Source organism: Vicugna pacos, chromosome 10 (assembly GCF_048564905.1).
Source record: "Vicugna pacos chromosome 10, VicPac4, whole genome shotgun sequence".
In the NCBI taxonomy this organism is placed as follows: Eukaryota; Metazoa; Chordata; class Mammalia; order Artiodactyla; family Camelidae; genus Vicugna; species Vicugna pacos.
In genome coordinates, this window is record NC_132996.1 from 20,861,410 (window position 1) to 20,875,596 (window position 14,187).

Below are 14,187 nucleotides of genomic sequence, written 5' to 3' on the forward strand. Positions count from 1 at the left end.
GTTTGTTTAAAATTTCATTAAGCTATTTTGATAAAATATTCTTTCATTTCTAAGATTTTAAATGCTTTCCTATGAGTTTTTATATTTCTAAATTGGATAATTTTCTGAGGGGGCTTTTTATGTAGTATCAAATTTTAGCACCAATTTATCCATGCTGTAGCACTCAACTAGGAGTTTTGTGTGTCTGTACACAATACATGTACCTGTACATATATATATACACACACACACATATATATGCACATAGAAAAATATTCAATTATATATATATTATATAGGAAAATATATATATATATATATATATATATATATATATATATATATATATATTATATTTTTAAGAATGTAGACTGTGTTTAAAGACATATCTGGAATTCCAAAAACTTCAAGTTTCAGAACAGGAGTCTAGATCTATATAACTTAGTTCTATATTTAAAAGTAATTAAAATTAAGATGCAGCCAGGATAAGTTTATCCATCTCTAACTTTCTATATTTTTATTCTAGTATTTCTACCTGCATTTTTTTTCATCTTCTAAAAGAAGTATTTTGAATTCCATAGATATCACTATTTGACTTCTCATGAAGGATAGGCTGTATTCTCAACAAGACATGTATTTTATGCAAATGCCCTCGGTTAGAAAGAAAGAATCCAAGAAAAACAAACAAAAAAACCGCACTTGAAACATGAGTAGGACTGTGCTTTAAGGCATTTTTCTTGGTTGTCCATGAGTTATCACTTTTCCTGAGAGGCTTGAGATTTACCACAGTAACAGATAGCAGTTGTTTCAGCCTTATCACAATTTCAAATTGAAATAAAATAGAATAAAGGCTGATGTCTTCAACAACAACAACAACAACAACAACCCCTCAGGACTGAAAACAGCTGAGTTATCTTGTTGAGAAAGTTATAACTAAAAAAGTAAGAACCATAACACATTATGTCTCTCCTCATCTTTTAAAGTAATTTGGAAACACCAAACATTTCAGCATAGAAGATTGATAGAGAGGTCAAGGATAGATACATAAATAGATACTGAATATAACACTAACACTTGTTAAATGGATTTTTTCTGTAAATGTAGATTTAAAAATTAAATTCAATTAAAACAATAGTGTCATTCTTCTGCTATTAAATGTATGTACTGAAGAAGAGAACTACATGGAGTAAAGCTTTCATACTAAAATGAATGGCATATTTTAAGGTTGTGATTATTTTAATTAAGAAAATAGAGTTGCTATAACTTGGTAGAAAGTTATTTTATACCCAGGAATTTCTCTTGTGTCAACAACTCAGTGCTGAAGAACACACTGGTTTTTTAGACCTAAAGGTATGAATTAAGGAAATGAGGAAAACTAAGTAGTTTAGCAAACATTTGTATAAAAAAGTAGATTTTTGAACTATTTTGTAACTTTGCAAGATAATTATGCTTACTAGACTACAGTAACTTAAAGCATTCTTTATAGTCAGACAAACATGAGTTCAAATTTAGTATATTCCATTTATGAGCTCTGAAACCTTGGGCATGTTTTTTTAATATCTCTGAACCTCAGAACACTCATCTATAAAATTTAAATACTACTTGATAGTACATGTATTGAGTGACTCGTTGGATTTCTCTACCAGTTTCAGTTTCTTTTCTGAAACACTAAAATTAAAACAAAGTTCAAATGTCATCCTTTTGGAATTTTGATAGATCCAGTCTAGAATCTAACACCTTTACTATTGTGGCAATATCATTTAGTCTCTTTGAACCACTTGAGTCTAGGAAGTTTATCTTACTCATTTTGGCTTCTTTAATCTCCACAGAATGCTGAAAATGTAATAGATGCTAACAATGAGAAATGTTTCAACTCCTTTTCCTTTTCCTTAGAATAGATAGGTTCTGCTGCAGTAACAAACTCTTTAATTCTCAATGGCTCAAATATATAAAGATTTATTTCTTGCTCATGCAAAATTTAGTGCAGATTGAATGTCCCTCAGTTGAGGCTTTCCCCCGAACAGTGACTCAGCATTTTTAGCTCCTTGAACCTCATAATGCTACCATTTGTAGCTGTTGTAGGTGATGGAGGAAGAAGATATTTTTAAAGAAACAAGTGTGAAATTGAATTAAAACCCTTCTGCCCATGTTGTATTGGCCAACTTAGTCTTGTGTCTATCAAAATAACTTCAAAAGAAGCTGAGAAATGTAGTCTTTCTGTTTAGCTTTGAAGAAGAAATGATACAGTGAACATTCAGCTTAATTGCCATGGTGTGCAGGGAATCATAAACTGTCCTGGAACTCTTTTCCCAGCCAGCTAATTGAACTTAGAATGTGGTTCTCTCTACTAAGAATAGCATAAAACTTTTTTTTTCTGACTTATTCTATATAGTTTACATTTCTATAAGTTTACTTTTATGTATTTGTTTTTTATTGAGGTATAGTTGACCACAATGCTTTTTGTATGGTGAAATAAATATTTATTTAATATACACAATTAAGGAGCTTTTCTTATTCATCCATGATGACATATCTCCAAACATAGTATCTAACTGTCTTTTTCTGAAAACATGTGACTTGCATAAGGAGTTTTACATAAGACATGACTTTAGATATTTGATGGACTACCACCCAGAGGAAATGAGTTATTCTTTGTGACATCAGATGGCAAATCTATGTGCTATGAATAGATATTGGAGAAAGTTAGATACCACCTCAATCTACAAAAAGCCCTCCCAGGAAGATAGGTTAATTTGGTCATAGTGACTTCTCAGTACCTAGATATATTTTACTAGTGCCTAAAAGCAAGATAAAGTCGAAAGAAATAATCTTTGGAGTTAGAATCTTCTGGGATTAAGTTCCAGTTTCATCAGCTACTAATAACCAGCTACTGACAGTATGGCTTTTGCATGTTAATTAAGCTCATAGAGCGTCCTATTTGTTATATAATTAATGAAGTTTTATCTGTCAGATTTATTCCTTATAAGCAATAGAAATCAACTCTGGTTGATTCAAGTAGAGTAGGAATTTATGGAGGATATTGAATAACTCACAGAATTAACAGAAACTTAGCAGAACCACACTAAGAGAAAGGCAAAGCCAGTGTTGAATAAGTCTAGAACCATAGCCAGAATCATGCCCATGGAACTGTCTGGTGCTGATGCGACTGGGCACTCATGGCCATAGCCCATACGGCCATCACTGTTAATCTCCTATGCTGGAAACTGATTAGTAATAGCAACCGAAATGAATTATTTTCAACTTCTTTGTGTCTTTCTGTTCTTTGTGTCATTCTGGCCAGATTCAAAGTTCTAGGTCAGAACTTCTGGTTGCTTGAGACTCAGCTACATGCCACGTCTATACTGCCAGAGGGCGGAGAAAAGTGAGTATCGGGTTTGCCTCTCACCAAGATGTGAACAGTGGGGAAATCCACAATATGGAAGTATCTAAGTACTGGACATCCAAGAGTCAGCTGCAAGACACAATTGCAGCATTCTTGGCTTAATGTCAGAATTACTAGATATGTGTTTTGAATGGTATAACATATTTCATAAGTTCTCTCTCACTGTGAGTTTCCTTTCACTGGCAGTTCATTATGCCCTGACCTCAACTGGTTTGCTTATCAGGCTCTAAACCTCTGGTTTATCTAGGGCCCATGCCAGAGGCCCATAGATATGTAATGTCCAGAGAAGGCCCCTTCTTTGTTAAGGGGAAAAATTCTTCAAAATACTCAATCCCCATGAGCCTATGAAACCTAGCTAACCCCCCAACACCTGTATACATAAACTACCTCCTACAATTCCAGATTGCTGATCCCCTGTCGCCAGGTGGCCCTGCCTGGTAGTCTACTCTTGTTTGGAGATGTTAGTAACAAACAGTTCTACCTTTCATCTGTCAGAGTCCGTGTGTTGTGTCTGCCACAGTAAAATTATAATTATGCCTAATATCATATAATTATGAGACAAAGGGGCAGTTCTGTACCCAGAACATATAGTACTCAATACAATTCTTGGATAATTAGCTATTGGGAGTATTTTAGAGACCATCTGTGTACTAGATAAGCTCTACATTTTTTACTCAACTCCCTGACTCTATGAAGAGCTAAGAAAGACACAGAATACAAATGTTGAAGAACATATTTATCATTGTTATTATTTTTGTAGCAACTTTGACCTACAGTGGCTACTTTGCCATAAAAGTCTGACTGTGCATTAGGTCTGTCTGTTGAGATTTTAAAGCATTAGAGACTTGGACTGTACCTCAGAACCACTACATAAATAACCTTAAAAGTTCTATTTAGGTATGTACATTTTTCGATATCTTCATGGTTGAGTCTGATATACAGATAGAGTTGAGAACTACTGACCTACAGGATAAACTTTAATAGTATCGCTTTACAAGGCATGATCTTCATAGTCTTGGTCAATGTATCTTTCTAGTCCATTCTCCCTATTCCCTGCATCTACTCTCCTACCTTTGTAGCAGACTTATAGAACTTGCAATTCTTGAGACACCATATTTTCTTTATCTCCCTGGATGTTTAATATGCTTTTTTTTTCTTTTTCTTAATTTTTTTCTTTTTTTTTTTTTTAGCAGAATCTGACTTGTAACTCTTCTTGTGGGACATGGTATAAAACCTAGCCCAGTGGTTTCCCTCTGATTCTCTTTAGAAAGTCCAAACCGGAGATACTTATATGGACTTTTTCTTTAATGCATTAGGTTTATGTTTCCCTCATTTCTTCCTTTTTCAGTGTTACTCCTTTAGAGTAAATCTTATTTATTTGAGGCCCCATGATTTTACAGAAATACCCAACCTATTGTTAACATCTCATATCCATCCATTTACAACTCATGAAGTGATTTTTATTGATTAATCTTAAAGGCATGAAGCATAAAAATCCTTGTTAAGAGTTGGGTGCTATGAAGAGTGAAGAAACATCTGTGTATACAGAAGGCTACCTAGTCTTTGGCTTCTGGCTAAGATAGAATGTCAGGCACCAGATTTATCTCCTAGGGAGACTTTTATCACCCTAACTTATTCCCTTGAAAGAGCTTCTGGCTGTGGTACAGGAAGGGGGAACTCAGGCAGAGCCTGGTGATCCGGTGACAAATATGGTCTGATTCGCCCTGGACTCTCCATCAGTTCTAGGCAAAGTAAGATGACTGGATATCTAGAAAAATACTGTATGATATCACTTACATGTAGAATCTAAAAATATGACACAAATGAACTTATTTATGAAACAGAAACAGAGTCAGAGACATAGGCATAGAAAATAACTTATGGTTACCAAAGGGGAAAGGCAGTGGATAGGGATAAGTTAGGAGTTTGGGATTAACACATACAAACTACTATATATAAAATAGATAAAGAACAAGATCCTACTATATACTACAGGGAACTGTATTCAATATCTTGTAATAAATTATAATGGAAGAGAATATGAAAAAAAATGTGTGTGTGTGTATATATGTAAAACTGAATCACTTTGCTGTACACCAGAAACTAACACATTATAAATCAACTATACTTTAATAAAAATAAATAAATAGCCCCTTCAAAAGACAATTGATTACCATTCTCTGGCAGAATCTTAGGGCTAAAAAGGTGGAGCTGACAGTCTGGGAAGAGCAAAATGACTAGAGTTCACAGAACAGACACCATGGAGGAGAATGCCTCACACAGAGAGAACTTCAGAGATTAGCAAAGGATCCACTTTGAGTACTTAACTGAGTACTGATCAGTGCATACATATGAGACAACTGTCTGAGGCTAGAGAAAGAACTATTCTCCACCTCCCCTCAACAAACAAAACAAAACAAAAACAAAAACACAGGAAGAACCAGGGCCCAGCACTCCTACAGGGTGAGGAATAATGTCTGTTTCCATCAGCCAGATGGAAAAACTCATAACTGATGGTTCATTGGATAGAATATATTTAAGGGTTTTACCTCATTAGTGGGGGATAAATAACCCTAGACGGATCACTACCCTAATCGTGAATAATGCGTATTAAAATCTAGACCTGAAAGACCAAACTAAGTAATTTCAATGAATTCTAGAATGAAGCTCAAGAATATTTATTATCATATAAATATATCCACCACCCGACAAGGTAAAAATCATATTATTTCAATCAGTCAAAAAATACCAAGCATGAAAAAAATCAGGAACATACAAGCCATAATGAAGAGAAAAATCAGTCAGTTGAAACCAAGTCAGAACTGGCACAGATGTAACAATTTACAGACATGAACATGTTTAAAACTTTAGAAGATATGGAAGAGGTAAGAAAATGATCACATTGAGTTTCTAGAGATCAAAGCTAGAATGTTTTAGATAAAAACTGCATTAGATAGAATTTCCAACAAATTAGTCTTTCAGGAAAAAAAGAGGAGAAAATTAGAAAATATAGCAATAAAAACTATCCAAAGTATAAAAGGATGGAGGAGGAGAAGGTAAAAAAAGGTTCCAGTGAGCTTTGGGACATTTTCAGCCTTGGCCTAATACATGTGTAACCAGAGTCTCAAAAATAGAGGGTAGCAAAAAACATTTGAAAAACTGATGGTTGAAAAATTTCAAATTTGAGGGAAATTATAAAATGACATATATGAGATGCTCAGCAAACACTCAAGTGCACAGAACATTAAGAAAACTCAGCCAATATACTGACTGAGCCAAAAACTCAATCACTATAAAATTTGTTAAAGCAATGATAAAAAAATAAAATAAAACATTCAGAAAAAAAATAGGCACAATAGGTACAGAGCATCAAATAAATTACTGCTCTCAGATTTCTCCTTGTAAAACATGCAATCGAGAAAACATTGGGGCACCAGCTAATAATTACTGAAAGATAACAAGCTGTTAGTCTAGAATTTATACCTAGTAAAATAATCTTTCTAAAGAAAAAGTAAAATGAAAACTTGTATGAGACATAAAGAAATGTAGCATTTGACAAAAACAAATACAAATTCTTAATAAATCTCACACCTAACTATGGATAGATGAGAATATCCTCAACCTGATAGATTATATGTAGAAAATCTCTGACTAGCTTCATATTAATGGAAAAGATTTAATGCCTTCCCCCTGAAATAATGAACAAGAAATTACTGTTCTCAACCCTTTCATTTAATGATGTACTGGAGGTTTTATTTAATGCAGTAAGATAAGAAGAAGAAATAAAAGGCACATAATTGGAAGAGAAAGAGGTAAAACTGTTTTTGTTTATAGACGATACAATTGTGTAAAATCCAAGGAAATCACCACCAACAGCAATAAGCCTTCTAGAGTAAGTGAGTTTAGAAAGTTACGGAATACGTGACCCATATTCAAAACTATCAGTTGCATTTCTATATACTAGCAATGAAAACTTAAAAATTTTTTAATGAAACTCCGTCCAGCAGCATCAAATATAAGAAAAACCTCGAGAAAAAAATGTGAAAGTCCTGTGCACTCAAAACTACAATATATCACTAAGAAATTAAAGCTGATTATATATTTGAAAGGATAGAGTATACATTCGTTGGATAACTCAGTGTTTTTCTAGTGTCAGTTCTCCACCGATGGCTTTATAAGTTTAATACAATTCTGACCAAGACCTTGGTCAGATTTTTTGGTTCAATTTGAAAAACTTACTCTAATGGTAATATGGAAATATAAAGAATTTGGAAAAAGAGCAAAGTTGGAGGACTAATGCTATCAGATTTCAAGACATAATAGACAGCAAAGTAATTAAGAGTTTGTATTGGCATTGAGGCAGATAAACAGACCAATACAACAAAATAGAATGCCCAGAAATATAAGTGTAACTGGTTTTTTTGAATCATTGGATATTCATTTGCAAAAAAAAAAGAACAAAACCAAAACAAAATATTTCTAATCCATTCCTCATTATCACATAAATCAGTTACTTACATTGTTAGAATTATCGACTTAACTGTGAAACATAAAACTAATACATGGTTAGAATAAAAAATAGCAGAAGTCCTTTATGACCTTACGTTAGAAAGATTTTTCTTAGACACAGAAACAAAAATATGATCCATAAAATAATAAATTGATAAATTGTACTTCACCAAAATTGAAAGCTTCAGTGTCTTCAAAAGATACTGTTAAGACAGTAAGAGGACCAGACAGACTGGGAGAAAAATATTTGCAAATTATATGTTCGATAAAGAGCTTATAATAAATAAAGAAACTTCAAAACAAAATAATAAAGCAAAAACCCCATAAATAAAAAAAAAGATCTGGACAGACACTTCAACGAGGGAAATATATGTATGGCAAATAAGCACATGAAAAATGCTCAATATAATTCATCATTAGAGAAATGAATTTTGTTTTACATTCCTATTAGAATGGTTCAAATGTAAAAGGCTGACGGATACAAATATTATAAATTGGTATACTATCCTTGGGGAATAACTTCTTTAAAAGTTAAGCATGTACTTACCTTATGATCTAGCACTTCGTTCCTTGGTATTTTTCCAAGAGAAGTGAAAGCATATATCCATATAAATATTTTATGTGAATGTTTGTAACATCATACTTGTCACAGCCAAAAATCAGGAATAGTTCTAATGTCTACCAACAAGTTAGTGGGTAAACAAACTGGGGCACATTCATGCAACTGAGTACCAATTGGCAAAAAAAAAAAAAAAAAAGAATGAACTGTTGCTACATGGTACAACATAGATAAACTGCAGAATGATTATGCTGATTGAGAGAAACGTGACCAAAAGAAAAGAAAAAGATTCCATTTATATAGAATTTCAGAAAATACAAAACAATCTAATGACAGAAGGCAGGCCAGTGGTTGACTGGGAATGGAATTACCAATTGGCACAAGGAAACTTTGGATGTAATCTTCATTATTTTGGCTGTGGTGGTGTTTGCAAGGATTCACATATATCAAAACTCATCAAACAGTACACTTCAAATATGTGCAGTTTATTATATGTCAGTTATACCTCAGTAAAACTGTTAGAAGTTTGAAAAAAGATACAAAGATCCCTAATAATAAGCAAGTTGGTTAGTGTCCATAAAGAATTATACATATGTGTGTATATATATATATACACACATATATATGTTTATATATGCTTGTTTTTACAAGTGGCTCGGAGAATTAGAACTTTGTTCAGCAAGAGGCTTAAAGGATGGATGAGGAAGATCAAGGAAAGCCTTGCTGAACTGAGTCTTAAAGAACAAGCAGCAGGTGAATTCAGGAGGAATGTGTTCCAATAATAGAGGATGGAGATGAGAGAGCGTGGTTTGCAAAACTACAGGTCAGGTCTGTTGTCAGTCACTGAATGTTGTCTTTGATTCCCAGTCCAGTTTTCCTGTTTCCTGTGAACGCTGGTTTTCAAACTGCAAATTGTGAAGCCCTAGATTTCCTTAGGGGTGGGTATCTGGGATTGTCGGGTAGGGAGTCTTCTCACACCTGTTTCAATAAAGCAGGCCCTCTAACTGTTTTATGTATTGAGTGCCTACCAAAGTTTCCTTGAGGAAAGAGTTCTACAACTAAAACAAAACAGGCAAATAAAACATCACTGTTTTAGCTAATGTGGAATGCACTCTATTTTTATATTAAAAAAACATGTTTTCCTGTTTCCATTATTTTGTTCATTTTTACCCCGATACCAGAGTGGTCTTTCTCTTTTATATATGCTCTGCCATTCTATCAGTTTTAAAGCCATCCCAATGAAGTCTTTTCTGATTCCTGCAGCTTGAAGTATTTCTCTTTCTTATGAAAACCTCCAATACTTTGTATAGAAGTGCCTTGATGCCAGTTATGAGTCCAGGAATGCTGCTGGTGCTTTCACATATGTCATTCATTTGAGCCTCACAACATTGCTGTGAGGAGGCAGTAGCATCTCAGTGACATGGGTGGAAAGTTGGAGGCTCAGACTGCTTATGTGAGTTTCTGGAATTCACATAACCGTTAAGAGGCAAAACTAAGAATATGATCCAGGGCTTTTGACTCCAAGTTATATTTTAATTTCATTAAAACATTATTGCTACACTCTAAAATTATACCTGTATCGTCCTATCCAGCACAGCTTTTTTACAAGGTAGCATACTTACTTTTGTAGTACCTTTTCAACTAGATCATTAATTTCTTTAGGGAGAGCAACGTCTTGTATCAGTTTGTATGAGGGCTGTATGTAGGGGGTGATCAATAAATGTTTGAGAAAGAAAAGAATGGTGAGAGAAAAAAGAGAAAGAAGGAAGAAGGGAGGGAAGGATAGAAAGAACAGAGATAGGAGAAGGAGCACATGAATGGTTAGTGTAAGTAATGCTTAAATCTTGTTGATCTTTTCTGAGAACATAATGCTCCGTAGATTTTGCTAAGTGCTGAAGATGGGTTTCTGACAGTATTATTGAGTATACAACACAACAGAAGTGTGATTCAATATGGATCTGAAACTCATAGTGCATTTCCCCAGTTCCTACTTCAACTCCATTAGATAGCTTTGGGTCCTTTTGTGTAGAAATCTATTGTCTGCTCACCAAAATACTTATGTATCCTGCTCCTGAGAGTAGCACCAGGTTTGACAGAGGTAAGGGGGCATGGTATGTTTGTGGCACCTCTCTTCTCTGGCCGTCAGTCCAAGAAGCTCCTATTGGGACATGTAGTTTGAGCTGGGTCAGTGAGAGTCTACCATGTTACTGGCTACAGTGACTGATCCAGGAATGAATATGTGACCCCACTCTAGCCAGTCAGAAAGCAACCAATCTGATCTTAAATTGCTGAGTTTTGGAGAAGGATCCAGAGACATTTTCTCTCTTGATGCCAGATTTTGATTCTCTAATTAAGCTGTATTTAAAGTGAGAACCGCCTCCGAAATGTAAGTATGGGAATTAATAAGCCACTTTATTTTTGTCTTTAAACTTGTTTGGCTTGGACATTTTTTCCTCATCCTTATTTTCAACTACAGTGTTACTAATACAAAAAAAAATATGTAATGCCTTTAAAATATACAGCTTCCCAAACAAATGTTAGCGTGATGACTTGCCTTCTCCTGATAACCTTGGGATAAAGTGAACCACATGGAATGGATGTGGCTCATCCTTTCCTCATGAATAGACTCCAGCATCCATTATCACAGTGTGGCTCCCAGTTGCAGAATGCTGCTGTGTACCAGGTAGCCTGGTGGGCACTTAATGTGTATTTTCTATTTAATCCTCACAATTAACTCATGAGGAAAGTGATAGTATTTTTAATTTTAGGAATGAGGTATCAGGCCTGGAAAAACAAGTAACTTACTTTGATGATCAAGCTAGAATTTGAATGTCTGACTTCAAGATTCACTCTTTCTGCACTACCAAATTGTTCTGCTGTGTAAACAACAACTGAAAACAATTTACCTTTAATTTCTAAAAATTCCTTCCTAGCAAACAGGTAATATTGACATTAGGGGATATTTTTGTTTGTTCATAATTTTAGAGAAAGACCAGATTTCTTAAAGCTCATGTGTCATTTTTCTCCCTGATTTCTTTGGGTGATTTTATTGGCATCCTTGCATTGTACCCTGAACACAAAAAAGATATTTTGGTTGAAATAGCATGACACTGTCAACCTTGAAATAGGCATTTAAAAGCCTTTTCATCTCATAAAGCCTTCAGTGTAGCATGTGGATTTATGGTTATACTTTTCTACAACAATTAAAATCCCTATAAATAACATTCTCCATGTTTAGCATTTTAACCTTCCTTTGCTGGTAACATGATGCATTCTGCATATTTTCCTGAATACAGGATAAGTAAACCATAAATTCAGTAAGATGTACATAATATTATGTATACATAATAGAAGAGCAGTCTTCAAAATGTTTCTTTGTGAATATATCCACTTCATGAAGAGAAGTATGCTTAGAAATTTAATTTGTAGACATATTATATGCGAATTAACTCATAATTTTATGTAAATTTCTATGAACAAAAAACAAAGTCAATGAAAACCTCAGTATTTATTTTGAATAATGGAAATGGTGGAGGATTTTTCCTTTTCTATTTTCCTAGATAGTATTTATTAAATAGAGTTTACTTAAAAATTTGATACTAATTTTAATTTTATAAAAGTTTTTAAAATACTGATGCCAAATATTGCTGTGGAATGTGAAGAAATAACCATTTTTTGTCCAAAACTATTCATTTATATCCATTCCATTATTCCTTTGTTAATTTCCTACACATTTATAAATATCTAACATATGTCTGGCAATGTTACAGTGATTGGGGATGTATATAATTAAAGGACAGGCAAAGTCCTTGCCCTCAGTAAGCAAGCATTATAGTCAGGGAAGAGAGCTAGCACACACACATAGTTGCACACACACAGATGGGATAAATGCTGTGCCTTAAAGCAACATAATGTGATATGGAAAGATTTATAGAGGTGTCTGTAAAAGAATGCTTTCAAAAATAAGGGAGAAATACTTTGGCAAAAAGATGATTATTGAACTGGTCTTTGCTATCAATACAAATAAATAGAAAACAACTCTAATAAATGAGTTATTAAACTATTAACTATCAAATGAAAATAGAATTATATAACATTAGATACATAATTATTTCCATATTATAAGTACAATATTCTTACAATATGAAAGAAAAGTAATCAAAGGTGAAGAGTTTGACCATGGCATTTAACTTTATGTATGCAAAGTACATAATTGTCAATCTCAAAAAATTTATGCATGTGAATAGCTATATTAGAATAAAAATATTGTGTTATGAATGATTCTTTAATGTTGCTAACATTATTTGTGCAATAATAAAAGATCAAATTTAATTCTTAAAAATTAATTAAAAATCCAAAAGAATTTTACATCTCTGTGATTTTGACTACTCTGCACACCTTATGTAAGTGCAGTTATATAGTATTTGTGTTTTAGTGACAGGCTTATTTCACTTAGCATAATGTCTTCAAGGTTCATTCATGTTGTAGCATATGTCAGAATGTCCTTCCTTTTTTAGTAGACTTTATTTTTTTAGAGTAGTTTTTGGTTCATAGCAAAAATGAGCAGAAGATACAGACTTCTCACATACCTGCTGCCCCTACACATTCATAGTGTCTCCTATTTCAAACCTCCCCCACCAGAGTGCTACATTTGTTAAAAATGATGTACCTACCCTGACACATCATCACCTGGAATTCAGTTTACATTAGGGTTCACTCTTGTTTATTGTACACTCTGTGGGTTTGAGCAAATGTATGATGAAATGTTTCTGCCATTATAGTATCATACACAGTAGTTTCACTGCCCTAAAATTACTTTTTGTTTTGCCTGTTTACCCTATCTCCCCACTAACTCCTGGGACTCACTGATCTTTTTACAGCCTCCATATTTTCGCTGTTTCCAGTCATCAAATTCATAGAGATAGAAAGTAGAGTAGAGGTTAACAGGGGCTACACAGAAGAGCAAATGGGGAATTATTCTTTAATAGGTACAGTTTTAGTTTGGGAAGATGAGTAAAATTCTGGAGATGGATGGTGGTGTTGGCTGCACACAAATGTGAATGAATTTAATGCCACTGAATTGAACACTCAGAAATAGGTTTAAAATGGTAGATTTTATGTTATATATATTTTATCACAAGAAAAAAGATGTGAAAAAAATCTTAAAAAAACCATTTTTGTCTAAATAGAAAATATTTCATTATAATTTTAAAACATGAGGGTAGGATTATAGGAATTTGATTGAAATGGTGATTATTTTATTAATTTTAAAGTAACAATTATTTTCTATTAATAAGGTTTAAGTCTTAAACTATGTAATTCCACACAGTATTTATTTTATACATAGTACTTTGTACTTCTTAATACCCTATCCCGTCTTGCCCCTACGCCCTTCCCTCTCCTCGCTGGTAATCTCTAGTTTGTTCTCTATATCTGTGACTCTGCTTCTTTCTGATATTTACTAGTTTGTTATATTTACTAGTTTTCTGTATTTTTAGATTCCACACATAAGTGATAAAATACAGTATTTTTCTTTCTTTCTGACTTACTTCACTTATCATAATGTCTTCCAATTCCATCCATGTTGCTGCAAATGTCAAAATTGTGTTCTTTTTATGGCTAAATATATATACCACACCTTCTTTATCCATTCATCTGTTGTTAGACAGTTAGGTTCCTTCCATATCTTAGCTTTTATAAATAATACTGCTGTGAACATCAGAGTGCATATGTCTTT

The 14,187-nt window shown here is 33.5% G+C and overlaps 1 long non-coding RNA gene across 1 annotated transcript in view; it reads left to right on the plus strand.

Moving 5' to 3' along the window:
* The window catches only part of LOC140698673 (uncharacterized), a 74,653-nt gene extending 71,307 nt beyond the window's left edge, over positions 1-3,346 (plus strand). The window contains exon 4 of the long non-coding RNA XR_012076494.1: positions 3,281-3,346. This is a non-coding gene — a long non-coding RNA (uncharacterized lncRNA). The remainder of the gene's footprint in view (positions 1-3,280) is intronic.
* Positions 3,347-14,187: the final 10,841 nt, after the last annotated feature.